Source organism: Heterodontus francisci, chromosome 1, assembly GCF_036365525.1.
Source record: "Heterodontus francisci isolate sHetFra1 chromosome 1, sHetFra1.hap1, whole genome shotgun sequence".
NCBI classification, from domain to species: domain Eukaryota; kingdom Metazoa; phylum Chordata; class Chondrichthyes; order Heterodontiformes; family Heterodontidae; genus Heterodontus; species Heterodontus francisci.
Genome location: NC_090371.1, coordinates 43911732 through 43928233, shown reverse-complemented (window position 1 = coordinate 43928233; position 16502 = coordinate 43911732).

The following is a 16502-nucleotide window of genomic DNA, read 5'->3' as shown; positions in this document are numbered from 1 at the left end:
CGATCTACCAGGGACATGTGTAGGGTCGCCCAAGCAGCAGCCCACTGCTGCATCAAGGAGGTGACCAATGCCCTGTTCAAGAGGGCCGGCGACTATGTGTGATATTGAACTGACCATGACAGTCAGACGGAGAGGGCTATCGCTTTCGGGGCCATCGCTGGATATCCCCTGGGTGCAAGGTGTCATTGATTGCACATGTGGCCATCAAGGCTCCAACAGACCAGCCAGCCGCCTTCATCAACAGGAAGGGCTTCCTCTCCATCAATGTTCAACTGGTCTGCGACCACTGAAAGCGTTTTCTGCAGGTGTGTGCCCGCTTCCCGGGAAGCAGCCACGATGCCTACATACTTCGACAGTCCCAGGTTTTTCAGGCCCCCCCACTCGCCATCAGGGGTGGATTCTCGGGGACAAGGGCTGCTCATTGAAGATATGGCTACTGACCCCTGCGAAGAACCCTTGCACTGCAGCAGAGGTGAGGTACAACACTTGCCGCAGCTTCACCTGAGTGACCATCGAGCAGTAGGCCATTGGGCTGCTGAAGATGAGATTCCTTTCCTAGGTTGATCTGGCGGAGCCCTGCAGTATGCCCCAGTGAGGGTCTGGTGTATCATGGTGGTCTGCTGTGCTCTGCATAATCCAGCACTGTAGATGGGGGGAGGCCTTGCATGATGAGGACATGATTGTTTGCCATTCCTCAACAGACAAGGAGGACATGGAGGCGGGTAATGAACAGGCAGCACTGGATTTTGAACCCCTTTCACCAGAGGCCTGGCACATTGAGTGATGGGCCAAGGAGGCAAGAGACAGTCTGAAGCTTATCTGCTTCCAGCCACCATGATGGCCTTTCATAGTGAAGTCAATAAAGACTCACCACAATGCATTCAGTCTATTGCCTCCTTTCTACTTGTGCTCCGTGCCTAGCGCCCAGCTTAACCACACAATGTGGCCCATCCAATAAACCATCCAAAGGAGGGCCCACTCAGGCATGAAAGAATAAGCATTTTCCACAATGATTGTTAAATTCAATAACAACAAAACTTCATAACAGAAAACAAATGGCAAATTTCAAACACCTGTGAAACGCCAACTGTATCTAGGTGGTTTCCTTTATACATTTCCGTGTGCTTCTACACGGTGTGACCTCTGCGCCAGCAGCTGTGTTGGAGGCAGGCTGCTGATCATACTGCCCCTTGGCCTGGGATGACTTTGGTGGCCTTTCCCTGGCTGCCCGAGGCCTGGAAGGTCCCAGCTGCCTAAGGGTTTCCTGCATAGGTACAGGACTCTCCTCAGGTATTGCGGTTACTGAAGCTGGGCTCACTGGTCGAAGGTCTGAGAAGCGGCCATGTGCTCACATACCTGAGACGTGGCAGCACTCATAGCATGGATGGACTCCTCCATCGTCTGCTCATGGCTGTGCATGGCCTCTGACATCTACGCCAGATGTTGCTTTACCTCTCTCTGTAATTCCAGCATGCCCTGTGCTGTCGACACCAGAGGCTCGTCATCAGCCTGGGGCTCAACATGGGCCTGGCCAGCCACACTCCTCTGACTGTCAGAGGCCTCGACTGTCTCATCCTCTGTCAGCTGCTCGGCACATGTGCGGTGCTCTCACCAGATTGTTACCCTGATTCTAAGGCCAAGCACAAACCCACCAATGTGAAACTATCTGCCCTGGTATAACGTGCAGGAGAGTCATGTGATGGTTCATCCTCTGGCTGCAGTTCCTCCTCAGAGGTTGACTGCTGTCCAACTTCAGCTGGAGCCTCCTGTGGACGACGACCTGCATGAGAGAACACAAACCTGTGTAGGTTAGGTAGTGCAGATCTTGTCATGATATCCATGCATAATGTGGATCTCCAGAAGTGTGGTGGATGTCAAATGAAGACAATCCTTACTCTCTTGTGCGGTGACTCCAATCTCACCATCTGCTATTGAGCAGCCACCCTGGGCTCCCGCTAGCTCCAGTGCCTCCTCCTTAGCCGTGGAAAGAGGTCAGATATTGGCTATTCCTCTGCCAGTCCGCAAGGTCTCCCTGGCTTTATGTGTCTGTTTGTCCTGCAAGTGGAAAGAGGGACATAGTAAGACTTTGCAGGAAGAGCAAGAGAACAGTTCTGCTAGTGGCAGCCCCTCATCCCCTGATGGGGTTTCCTACATGGCTCCTCCATGTCCACTCTGAGGGGATGTCACTGGGCTGAACTGTGAAAGATGTATCCCTGCATCTGCCCAGATGTGGCGATGCCTAATCCACTTGCCATCAGCTTTGTGGTGACTCCCTTTCCATGTTATGCCACCTCCTGTGTAGCCACAAGCCCCAAAGAGGAGGTGTGGAGTACTCACCTTGGCAGGACGACGTAGGTCACTGATTCGCTTCCTGCACTGGACCCAGTTCTGGAGGTAACCCCACGGCTGCTGACCTCCTCTGTGATCTCTATCTAGGCTTGCTAGGTCAGGCGGGAGGACCTTTTGTCATCCTTTGGAAAGAGGACCTTCCGCCTTTCCCTTGCAGCCTGGAGGAGAATCTCCAGGAAGGCATCGCTGAACCGTGTGGGCCACCTGGTGCCTTGCGCCTGATATGGTCTCTCTTGGCTTCAGGGGAACTGCTGGCCTTTTGAGGCCATGGTCAGCAGCGCAGCAACAGAGGGACTCAGGCAGGGGGTTTGCGGGGTGGGTGTCAGTAGCACAGAGGGACAGCAGCAGCAAAGGCAAATGAGCAGCAGGTCAGTAAGTGAAGCAGCAGTTTAGGCAGGGCTGGCAGTGCTTTAAAGATGGCACCAGCACCTGCATCATATCCACTGATGACACCCATTGGCCAGGCCCCGCAACTTCATTATGATAATTGGCCACCCGCCACATGATCACAGTGGGCTGGCCGCACGTGACGAATGGTGACGGCCCACTTCCAGGCCCGCTGACAGGAGCCGCGACGGGTTGACTAAATTCAGCCCATAGAGTGCAAAAGCAAGGAAGTTATGGTGAACCTTTATAAAACACTGGTTCGGCCTCATCTGGAGTATTGTGTCCAGTTCTGGCCATCGCACTGTAGGAAGGATGTGAAGGCTTTGGAGAGGGCGCAGAAAACTTTTACAAGGTTGGTTCCAGGAATGAAGGTCTTCTGTTATGTGGATAGATTGGAGAAGCTGGGGTTGCTCTCCTTAGAAAAAAGGTTTGGAGTAAATGTGATAGAGATGTTCACAATCATGAGGGGTTTAGACAGAGTAAATAGGGGAAAACTGTTCCCAATGGCAGATGAGTTGCGAACCAGAGAATACTGAAATAAGTTGAATGGCAAAAGAACCAATGGTGACATAAGGAAAAACCTTTTTTGCACAACGAATGATTAGGATCTGGATGATCTGCACTACCTGAGAGTGTGGTGGAGGCAGATTCAATTGTGACTTTTGAAAGGGAATTGGATAAGCACCTGAAGAGACAAAAATTGCAGGGCTATGGGGAATGTGCAGGGGACTAGGTGAGTTGCTCTTGCAGAGAACCAGCGCAGACACGATGGGCTGAATGGCCTCCTTCTGTGCTGTAACCATTCTATTATTCTATACCACATATTAGGCTTGCTAGCAAAATTAAATTCCATAGGATAAAGGGACAGTAGTATCAAGGATACAAAACTGGCTAAGGGATAGAAAACAGAGTTGTGGTGAATGCCTGTTTTACAGACTGGTTCGAGTTATACAGTGGACTTCCCCAGGTTTGAGTGCAAGTACCATGGCTGTTTTTAATGTACATTAATGATTTAGACTTGGGGGCACAGGGCACAGTATCGAAACTTTGAAGTGTAGCGAACAGTCAGAAAAATAGTAATGAACTTCAAGGGGACACAGAAAGGTTGTTGGAATGGGAGGACAGATGGCAGATGAAATTCCAATGCAGAAAAATGTGAGGTGATTGGTAGGAAGGATGAGGAGAAACAATAGAAGTCATATGGTACAATTTTAAAGTGGGTGCAGGAAGAAAGAGACCCTGGGGGTTATTTTTACACAAATCTTTGACAGTGGCAGGACAGGTTAACAAAGCTGTTAATAACGCATATGAAATACTGGGATTTATAAATAGAGGCATGGGGAGAGATTTATCTGCATTGTGCCGCTCTTTCGTCACCCCTACCCTTGATGATACAAATTAGCTTGTTCCTCCATTGCCTCACACATAAAATGATCATTCTCAAGTTAAAATCCTTTTGTGGCCTCTTTTCTCCCTATCTCTGTAACTTCCTCCAGCCCTATAACTGCACCTCCACCGTGCCGCTACCCCCATCCATCCCCTGCAAAATTCTCCATTCCTCTGACCCTGGCATCCACCTTTCCATTCGACTTCAATGCCTTGGCTCGATGCTGAGGAATTTTCCCCTTAAATCTTTCCATCTCTTCATTTTCTTCTCCTTTAAGACCTTCTTAGAACTCTACTCTTTCACCAAACTTTTTCTCACTCCTCCCGATATCTCTTTCTTTAGCTTGGCATCCATTTATTTTGAGTACATCTCTCTGATTTTTCTACATTAAAGATGCTGTATTAATGAATGTTGCTTTTATAATCATAGAACTAAGTTACACATCAAGAGGTATTGCTTTGCACAGAGATTCATCAACCACTGATATAGGTTGCTGGCACATGCAGAGTGTGCAGAGTTGCTGCAAATATTCAAAAAGAAATTTGATGAGCTCCCGAGAGTAGCCAGCATGACATCTATTAGAGGGTAAGTGGGTAGAGGGAGATATTTCTCTCAGTCACTGTGGTATCCTGAAACTTGTTTGATTGCCTTTGGTGGTAAAAGAGGAATTTTCCTATTTTTTTCTAATTTGGTCTAAAACTTTCTTTTTCTATGTGTCTACGGTTCAAATCAGTGCTAATAGCAGACAAATACAAGTAATGCTTTTCACCGATAATGCACCACCTTATTTTACATTTTATTTTCCATTAAAACAAAATGAACAGTGGAAAATATGACCCAAATACTAAGTGCTTTCCAACTGTTTCAAAATATTTTTACGTCTGGAGAATTCAAGCTTTGGATAGATTTTTTTCTGCTTTTTCATTTACTCTGGTGATCCATTTTAATGAAATAATGTCCAAGTCCCTAGTTCCATTGAGTCCCTCAAAACACTTTGCAACAGATGAAGACCCACAAGACATTTAACTGACTGACTTCCACCTTTCATTAAATGTCTTTGCAATCGATGAATCGAAATGCTTCTCTCTTTAATAAATTCAATGTAAAAACTTAGTACAGGCTCAATAATCAGTGATGCAGCTCCAACCACGAGATTGAACTGTTTTCTGAGCTCAAGCTAGCAACATGTTAACATCTTAATCATTTTTCTATGAACTGTGTGACGGAAAACCACACCTGCCAAATGGAAATATATCGATTTCATCATATCAAACTTTATTTGAACACTTACGGGACGTTGAACATAACTTGTTTCAAAGGACCATAGAGACAATGGGAGTACTCCCAGATTCAATTAGCCAGATGGTTTTGTCAATAGTGATGAGCAAGAGACATTGAGAGTCATTGAATGTGTAAAAGCCAGCATTCCAACTGTGCCCGCCCCCCCCCCGCCCCCCACTGAGAGTGTCTGGTAAGCTGTGTAGAATCCACAAACCTCGCAGGCGAGGCTATCTCAAACAAAAAGCTAATCCCATGACTAACCTGCTGGCCAACGTGGAGTTAATTGAATTGTGCTCACAGAACAGTTTTTGGAACAGACTGCAATTGAACGTCAAGAAGAGAGCACTCCCTCACTCCCTCTCTCTGTCTCTCTCTCTCGCAAAGTTCCAGGGACCCACAGAAGTAATTTAAGCCTCAAAACAGAAGACCAGCGAAACAAGTTTGAAAGTGTGCACTGGGCCCCAATGAGAATTGCAAAATTTAACTTCAATCAAAGAATTTACATCCAACCCAAAATCAGTAACTGAACTCTATTACTTCAAACCTTTCTTCTTTAATTCTTTCACCTCCATTGTCTCTATTTGCATGTGTGTTTATCGCTTATGCATGCTAGCGTGGTCACGTTGCATATTTTTATCTGAGTTAGAGTTTTAAGGTTAATAAACTTACACCTTTCTTGTTTAAATCTGAGAAAACCTGTCAAGTTGATTTCTTTGCAATTACTATTAGAAAGCACTGAGCAAGGACTCACTGAGGGGAAGATAAAAACACTGTGTTTTAAAAGTTAAACCTTGTTACGGCCAAACCAGGAAAAGGCTCAGGGGGAGCCCTAGACCCCTTCCTCACCTGGTCATAACAACTGAAAAGAATGATTTTTGAAACATCAGTTAGGAAGATAAACAGCAAGAATGCCATTACTTTCTACAATGCGGCAACACTACAGTGGCGTAGTGGTATTGTCACTGGACTAATATCCCAGAGACCCAGGGTATTTCTCTGGGGACCTGGGTTCAAATCCCACCACAGCAGAAGGTGGAATTTGAATTCAATTAATATATCTAGAATTTTAAAAAGCTAGTCTAATGATGGCCATGAAACCAGTGTCGATTGTTTTAGAAACCCATCCGGTTCACTAATGTCCTTCAGGGAAGGGAATCTGCTGTCCTTACCTGGTCTGGCCTACATGTGACTCCAGACCCATAGCAATGTGGTTGACTCTTAAGGGCCCTCTAAAATGGCCATGCAAGCCATTCAGTTGTATCTAACGGCTACAAAGTCAATGAAACCGGACAGACCACCCAGCATCGACCTCGGCACCGGAAACGACAACGGCAAACCCAGCCCTGTCGACCCTGCAAAGTCCTCCTCACTAACATCTGGGGGCTTGTGCCAAAGTTGGGAGAGCTGACCCACAGACTAGTCAAACAACAGCCTGACACAGTCATACTCACGGAATCATACCTTACAGCCAAAGTCCCAGACACTGCCATCACCATCCCTGGTTATGTCCTGTCCCACCGACAGGACAGATCCAGTGGAGTGGCAGCACAGTGGTATACAGTCAGGAGGGAATTGCCCTGGGAGTCCTCAACATTGACTCTGGACCCCATGATGTCTCATGGCATCAGGTCAACATGGGCAAGGAAACCTCCTGCTGATGATCACCTACCGCCCGCACCCCGTTCCCCTCCAACCCTCAGATGATGAATCAGCACTCCTCCATGTTGAACACCACTTGGAGGAAGCACTGAGGGTAGCAAGGGCACAGGATGTACTCTGGGTGGTGGACTTCAATGCCCATCACCAAGAGTGGCTTGGTAGAACGTCTACTGACCGAGCTGGCTGAGTCCTAAAGGACATAGCTGCTCAACTGGATATGCGGCAGGTGGTGAGGGAACCGACAAGAGAGAAAAACATAATTGACCTTGTCCTCACCAATCTGCCTGCCGCAGATGCATCTGTCCATGATGGTATTGGTAGGAGTGACCACCGCACAGTCCTTGTCGAGCCCAAATCCCACCTTCACATTGAGGATACCCTCCATCGTGTTCTGTGGCACTACCACCGTGCTAAATGGGATAGATTTCAAACAGATCTAGCAATGTAAAACTGGGCATCCATGAGGTGCTGTGGGCCATCAGCAGCAGCAGAACTGTATTCAACCACAATTTGTTACCTCATGGCCTGGCATATCCCCCATTCTACCATTACCATCAAGCCAGGAGACCAACCCTGGTTCAATGAAGAGTGCAGGAGGGCATGCCAGGAGCAGCACCAGGCATACTCAAAATGAGGTGTCAACTTGGTGAGACTACAACACAGGACTACTTGCATGCCAAACTGCATAAGCAGCATGTGATAGACAGAGCTAAGTGATCCCACAACCAATGAATTAGATCTAAGCTCTGCAGTTCTGCCACATCCAGCCGTGAATGGTGGTGGACAATTAAACAACTAACATGAGGAGGTGGCTCCACAAATATCCCCATCCTCAATGATGGGGGAGCCCAGCACATCAGTGCGAAAGATAAGGCTGAAGCATTTGTAACAATCTTCAGCCAGAAGTGCCGAGTTGATGATCCATCTCGGCCTCCTCCTGAAGTCCCCAGCATCACAGATGCCAGACTTCAGCCAATTCGATTCACTCCGTGTGATATCAAGAAACGACTGAAGGCACTGGATACTGCAAAGGCTATGGGTCCTGACAATATTCCGGCAATAGTACTGAAGACCTGTGCTCCAGAACTTGCCGCACCCCTAACCAAGCTGTTCCAGTACAGCTACAACACTGGCATCTACCCTGCAATGTGGAAAATTGCCCAGGTATATCCTGTGCACAAAAAGTAGGACAAGTCCAACCTGGCCAATTACTGTCCATCAGTCTACTCTCAATCATCAGTAAACTGATGGAAGGTGTCATCGACAGTGCTATCATGCGGTACTTGCTTAACAATAACCTGCTCAGTGACGCTCAGTTTGGGTTCCGCCAGGGCCACTCAGCCCCTGACCTCATTACAGCCTTGGTTCAAACATGGACAAAAGAGCTAAACTCAAGAGGTGAGGTGAGAATGATTGCCCTTGACATCAAGGCAGCATTTGACCGAGTATGGCATCAAGGAGCCCTAGCAAAACTGAAGTCAATGGGAATCAGGGGGAACAGTCTCCGCTGGTTGGAGTTATACCTAGCGCAAAGGAAGATGGTTGTGGTTGCTGGAGGTCAATCATCTAAGTTCCAGGACATCACTGCAGGAGTGCTGTCAATGCTCTAACTTTTGCCTTTGTTACTTTATGAAGTTGACTTTCAAATGCACTCCTCACTGATCTCCCTAACTCCCTGCTTCACAAGCTTCAGTTAATACAAACCCATTGTTACCCCCGCTCCCTATCCAGCGAAAAAAATGTTCTGTGTGACGTTCATTTTGGAAAAGTAGGCCTGAGATCAGAACTCAAGGACACTTGTGATGAATACACACAATTAGCTCCCAGCTCAACAGACTTGGGCTCTCTTGAAATCATCCAGGAGAGTCACGATCAATTGAGTGCATTTTGCTGTTTTAAAACCTTATGTCTCTAAAACTAAACAGAAACATTTTGGAGATTTTATTTTACTTTCAGGAGCTCATTTACTTTAATGAAGCATCTGGAAAGCATTTTGTTTTTATGATTGCTTGACCTTTGTGTGATACTGTAGCTACATGCTGTAAATGTCCTGTGTCACATTTCTTTTGCTCCATATGGATCCTGAAAATGATACCTGATAGCATAGGGCAGTGCAGTATTATGTTTCACACACCTACAAAATGGATTGAAAACACTACCACTTTGTGCTCTCCACCACACAAAGCTTGGCCAGCCAAATATATTGAGAGTGAATGTTCTATCAATATTTCATTCACTTTCATACCTTTGGGGGAACTTTTTACACTCAAGTCAAAACATTTAATTCATGGCAAGGGCCATGTCACTGGGTAGACACCAGTGCACTTTTCAATAGATGTGAGAACAGTTAGCATTATGTCTTCCTGGGTCCTCTCAGCTAATATTGCAACAATCTTTCATACACAGTGCCGAGGACTACACAGATAATTAGCTTCACTGGGATGCTTACCAGGCTATTCTTTTACTATTTTCTTTTTTATTTCATAACAATCAATAAACCCAAAACAACTTACATTTTTATTGTGATCCCGATAAACGAAGAGGTGTCAGAACACTTTACAGAATGAGTTAAAAGGACACTGAGCAAATGATATGGTGTGGGAGAAGGTGGGGTGGGGATGGGTGGAGGGTAGCTAGAAGACCAGAAGAGGGATAAAGCAATATTGCAAAGAAAGGTATTAAAGGTTCTTGAAGGCAGGAAAAGAGGTGTCAAAGCAGAGCTGCTGATTGTAATGAGAAGCTTTTTATGTTGTCTGATGCAATGTAAATAAGATGCGTGGAGTTCAGTTGATTGAAGATCTCCAACAGGTTTATTAACAGCTAACTATTATATACAGCACAGAGCTAACTATTTACGGAAACTGCCTCTTGGTGTTAGTTACAGAGTGTGTCTAGCTGGCAGTCACATGACTGCATCCTGGTACTTGAGATTGGCAGCACTTTCACTGAACAACGGCATCATGGAGGTGGTGGTTGCCGGTAATGGACCCACCGGAGGCAAGGGACCCAGACCACAGGTGAGTCAGAGTGGGAGGGTTTCGCGGGGTGGGGGTCGCAGGGGAGGGGGGGTGTAGGGGCATTGGCGGCAAGGGAAGGGGATGGCTCTCAGTGGGCCCCCCTTCCTGATTCTGGGTCCCTCGATCAGTCAGTGCCTTTTAACGCGGGACCTCAACACCGCGCTCCCCCATGCTCCCCCACCCTCCCCTGCGCTCCCCCATCCTCCCCCGTCCTCCCCTCCACTCATCCCACCAGAGCTGGCAAACAACCCACACAGGTTTGCTTGGAGTGCTCCGCATGTGGTAACTGGGCCACCCGCTGCTGCGCTAATGCTGGCGGCGGCGGGATAAGGTCCTTAATTGGGCATTAATTGCCCACTTAAGGGCTTCAATTGGAGACAGGGCAGGAAGGCCGTCCACAGGCCTTCCTGCCATGTACTTAATTGGGGTGGAGGTGGGAAGGTGGTGGGGTCCCCCCACCACCACCAACCCGTTCGATTAAATGCTCTCCCCGCCTCCAAACTGGCAGCGGGGCAGAGCACAAAACTCCCCCCATGGAGTGCCAATAAAGCTTGATGAAGACAGGGGTGATGCAGAAATCGGTCTTATTGTGAGCGAGGGCACAATCTATGGCAAGCTGAATAGCTTGCCCATAACAGGAAAGCAGCATTTTCACCAAATATGGCACCAAGGAGTCCGAGTCAAACTGAGGCCAATGGGAAAATGCTTCAATGACTGGAGTAACACCTCACAAAAGGAAGATGGCTGTGGTTGTTAGAAGTCAATCATTGGACTCTCAGAACATCATGGCAGGAGTTCTTCAGGCACCTTTAGCTGTTTCATCAATGATCTTCCCTTTGTCCAGTTCCGTGTACAACTCCTCCAAAACTGAAGCATCCCATACCAGCTTACAGCAGGAGTTGGACAGCAATCAGGCCTGGGCTGAAAAATGACAAGTAATATTTGTGAGATGTAAGTGTAGGAAATAACCACCTTGAAGAAGGTCCAATCTTGAACAGCACCATTCAGGCACAGTGCGGCAACATGCGTTACTTTGAGGTCACTTTTAACCAACCAGCTCAACAAATGGGTACAAGAGCAAACCAGAGGCTTGGAACTCTGTGACAATTGGCTCAACAACCAGCTCCTCAAATCCTCTCCACCCACAAGGCTAGCATGTGATGGAATACCCACCACTTGCCTGAATGAGTACAGCTGCAACAACACCTATGAGCACTCAACACTCTTCTGAACGGAGTAGTCTGCTTGATCGGTTCCTCTGGGCTCAATAACCACCCCCTCCACCACCAGTGCTCTATATGCCATCTCTAGGAAACATTGTAGCTACCCCCCAAGCTGACTTCGACAGAACCTCTCAGCTGAGATGGACAAGAGCAGCAGTATGATGGGTTGAAGTGTGTCTATTTTAACACAAGAAATGTCAGGAATAAGGGTGATGAACTTAGAGCATGGATCAGTACTTGGAGCTACGATGTTGTGGCCATTACGGAGACGTGGATATCACAGGGGCAGGAATGGATGTTGGATCTTCCGGGGTTTAGATGTTTCAAAAGGAATAGGGAGGGAGGTAAAAGAGGTGGGGGAGTGGCATTGCTAATCAGGGATAGTATCACAGCTGCAGAAAGGGAGGTCGTCGAGGAGGGTTTGTCTACTGAGTCATTATGGGTAGAAGTCAGAAACAGGAAAGGAGCAGTCACTTTGTTGGGAGTTTTCTATAGACCCCCAATAGCAACAGAGACACGGAGGAACAGATTGGGAGGCAGATTTTGGAAAGGTGCAGAAGTAACAGGGTTGTTGTCATGGGTGACTTCAACTTCCCTAATATTGATTGGAACCTCCTTAGTGCAAATAGTTTGGATGGAGCAGTTTTTGTCAGGTGTGTCCAGGAAGGTTTCCTGACTCAATATGTAGATAGGCCGACTAGAGGGGAGACTATGTTGGACTTGGTGCTTGGCAACGAACCAGATCTCTCGGTGGGAGAGCATTTCGGTGATAGTGATCACAACTCCCTGACCTTTACTATAGTCATGGAGAGGGACAGGAGCAGACGGGATGGTAAAATATTTAATTGGGGGAGGGGGAATTACAATGCTATTAGGCAGGAACTGGGGAGCATAAATTGGGAACAGATGTTCTCAGGGAAATGCACGACAGAAATGTGGAGGTTGTTTAGGGAGCACTTGCTGCGACTGCTGGATAGGTTTGTCCCGATGAGGCAGGGAAGGGATGGTAGGGTGAAGGAACCTTGGATGACAAGAGATGTGGAACAGCTAGTCAAGAGGAAGAAGGAAGCTTACTTAAGGTTGAGGAAGCAAGGATCAGACAGGGCTCTAGAGGGTTACAAGGTAGCCAGGAAGGAACTGTAGAATGGACTTAGGAGAGCTAGAAGGGGACATGAAAAAGTCTTGGTGGGTAGGATTAAGGAAAATCCCAAGGCGTTCCACACTTATGTGAGGAACAAGAGGATGGCCAGAGTGAGGGTAGGGCCGATCAGGGATAGTGGAGGGAACTTGTGCCTGGAGTCGGAGGAGGTAGGGGAGGTCCTAAATGAATACTTTGTTTCAGTATTCACTAGTGAGAGGGACCTGGTCGTTTGTGAGTACAGCGTGGAACAGGCTGATATGCTCGAACAGGTTGAGGTTAAGAGGGAGTATGTGCTGGAAATTTTGAATGATATGAGGACAGATAAGTCCCCGGGGCCAGACGGGATATACCCAAGGATATTACGGGAAGCGAGGGAAGAGATTTCTGCACCTTTGGCAATGATCTTTGCGTCTTCACTGTCCACTGGAGTAGTACCGGATGATTGGAGGGTGGCAAATGTTGTTCCCTTGTTCAAGAAAGGGAATAGGGATAACCCTGGGAATTATAGACCAGTCAGTCTTACGTCGGTAGTGGGCAAATTATTGGAGAGGATTCTGAGAGACAGCATTTATGATTATTTGGAAAAGCATGGTTTGATTAGAGACAGTCAGCATGGCTTTGTGAGGGGCAGGTCATGCCTCACAAGCCTATTGAATTCTTTGAAGATGTGACAAAACACATTGATGAAGGAAGAGCAGTGGATGTGATGTATATGGATTTTCGCAAGGCGTTTGATAAGGTTCCCCATGGTAGGCTCATTCAGAAAGTAAGGAGGCATGGGATACAGGGAAAGTTGGCTGTCTGGATACAAAATTGGCTGGCCCATAGAAGTCAGAGGGTGGTAGTAGATGGAAAGTATTCAGCATGGAGCTCGGTGACCAGTGGTGTTCCACAAGGATCTGTTCTGGGACCTCTGCTCTTTGTGATTTTTATAAATGACATGGATGAGGAAGTGGAAGGCTGGGTTAGCAAGTTTGCCGATGACACGAAGGCTGCTGGAGTTGTGGATAGTGTGGAAGGCTGTTGTAGGTTGCAACGGGACATTGACAGGATGCAGAGCTGGGCTGAGAAGTGGCAGATGGAGTTCAACCTGGAAAAGTGTGAAGTGATTCATTTTGGAAGGTCGAATTTGAATGCAGAATACAGGCTTAAAGACAGGATTCTTGGTAGTGTGGAGGAACAGAGGGATCTTGGGGTCCATGTCCATAGATCGCTCAAAGTTGCCACCCAAGTTGATAGGGTTGTTAAGAAGGCGTATGGTGTGTTGGCTTTCGTTAACAGGGGGATTGAGTTTAAGAGCTGCGAGGTTATGCTGCAGCTCTATAAGGCCCTGGTTCAACCACACTTGGAATATTGTGTTCAGTTCTGGTCGCTTCATTATAGGAAGGATGTGGAAGCTTTAGAGAGGGTGCAGAGGAGATTTACCAGGATGCTGCCTGGACTGGAGGGCATGTCCTATGAAGAAAGATTGAGGGAGCTAGGGCTTTTCTCATTGGAGCGAAGAAGGATGAGAGGTGACTTGATAGAGGGGTACAAGATGATGAGAGGCATAGATAGAGTGGATAGCCAGAGACTTTTTCCCAGGGTGGAAAGGGCTATCACCAGGGGGCATAATTTTAAGGTGATTGGAGGAAGGTTTCGGGGAGATGTTAGAGGTAGGTTCTTTACACAGAGAGTGGTGGGTGCGTGGAATGCACTGCCAGCGGTGGTAGTAGAAGCAGATACATTAGGGGCATTTAAGCGACTCTTGGATAGGTACATAGATGATAGTAGAATGAAGGATAGGTAGTTAGTTTGAACTTAGAGTAGGTTAAAGGTTCGGCACAACATCGTGGGCCGAAGGGCCTGTACTGTGCTGTACTGTTCTATGTTCTATGTTCTATAATATCGTGGGGACACCATCAACTGCAAATTCTACTCCAAATGACACAACAACCAGGCTTGGACATACATCACCATTCCTTCATCATCACACCAACGCTGTAGTGGTGACACCATTCCCATAATGACTGCAGCAGTTTAAGAAGAAAACCCACCACTACCTTGGCAGGGCAGCCAGTGATGGGCAATAAATACAGTACTGCTTACCACCACCCACATCCTGCGAGCTAAAGTTAAAAAGAGTAGGGCAGAAGTTAGAATAATCAAGAACGAGGATGATTATAAGGCAAAGGAATATATTCCTTGGTACAGTGAACAACCCTGAGATCAGCTCCCTTGCCAACATCTGACCTGTTAGCAAGACCGCTTTGTCCCTTAGTCCTTTTGTTGTGTTATGTATAAAATCATAAGCAAGTGCTGAGTAGACTAGATAACTAACAAAGCAAATTGAGTGTTGAACTCTCTTGAAAATGAGTCGTGTTTAAATCATTGATTTATGGTGAAATTAAACAGCGCTCTGGTCAGAATAGACGTGGAGAGTAGTTTTTAGTATTGCTCATCAAGACACAAATGCAATATTCAATATGGAGACAGTGCAGCAAACAGCCATAAGGTTGATCCCTAGCTTGTTTTAGAGGATTGAAGTATGGGGAAAGAACAAAGAACAGTACAGCACAGGAACAGGCCATTCGGCCCTCCAAGCCTGCGCCAATCTTGATGCCTGCCTAAACTAAAACCTTCTGCACTTCCGGGGACCATATCCCTCTATTCCCATCCTATTCATGTATTTGTCAAGATGCCTCTTAAACGTCGCTATCGTACCTGCTTCCACCACCTCCCCCGGCAGCAAGTTCCAGGCACTCACCACCCTATGTGTAAAGAACTTGCCTCGCACATCCCCTCTAAACTTTGCCCCTCTCACCTTAAACCTATGTCCCCTAGTAACTGACTCTTGCACCCTGGGAAAAAGCTTCTGACTATCCACTCTGTCCATGCCGCTCATAACTTTGTAAACCTCTATCATGTCACCCCTCCACCTCTGTCGTTCCACTGAAAACAATCTGAGTTTATCTAACCTCTCCTCAGAGCTAATGCCCTCCAGACCAGGCAACATCCTGGTAAACCTCTTCTGTACCCTCTCCAAAGCCTCCACGTCCTTCTGGTAGTGTGGCGACCAGAATTGCACGCAATATTCTAAGTGTGGCCTAACTAAAGTTCTGTACAGCTGCAGCATGACTTGCCAATTTTTATACTCTATGCCCCGACCGATGAAGGCAAGCATGCCGTATGCCTTCTTGACTACCTTATCCACCTGCGTTGCCACTTTCAGTGACCTGTGGACCTGTACGTCCAGATCTTTCTGCCTGTCAATACACCTAAGGGTTCTGCCATTTACTGTATACTTCCCACCTGTATTAGACCTTCCAAAATGCATTACCTCAAATTTGTCCGGATTAAACTCCATCTGCCATTTCTCCGCCAAGTCTCCAACCGATCTATATCCTGCTGTATCCTCTGACAATCCTCATCACTATCCGTAACTCCTCCAACCTTTCTGTCGTCCGCAAACTTACTAATCAGACCAGCTACATTTTCCTCCAAATCATTTATATATACTACAAACAGCAAAAGTCCCAGCACTGATCCCTGCGGAACACCACTCTTCACATCTCTCCATTCAGAAAAGCACTCTTCCACTGCTACCCTCTGTCTTCTATGACAGAGCCAGTTCTGTATCCATCTTGCCAGCTCACCTCTGATCCCGTGTGACTTCACCTTTTGTAGTAGTCTGCCATGAGGGACCTTGTCAAAGGCTTTACTGAAGTCCATATAGATAACATCCACTGCCCTTCCTTCATCAATCATCTTCGTCACTTCCTCAAAAAACTCAATCAAATTAGTGAGACACGACCTCCCCTTCACAAAACCATGCCGCTAATAGGTTCGTTTGTTTCCAAATGGGAGTAAATCCTGTCCCGAAGAATTCTCTCTAATAATTTCCCTACCACTGACGTAAGGCTCACCGGCCTATAATTTCCTGGATTATCCTTGCTACCCTTCTTAAACAAAGGAACAACATTCGTTATTCTCCAGTCCTCTGGGACCTCAACAGTAGCCAATGAGGATGCAAAGATTTTTGTCAAGGCCCCAGCAATTTCTTCCCTTGCCTCCCTTAG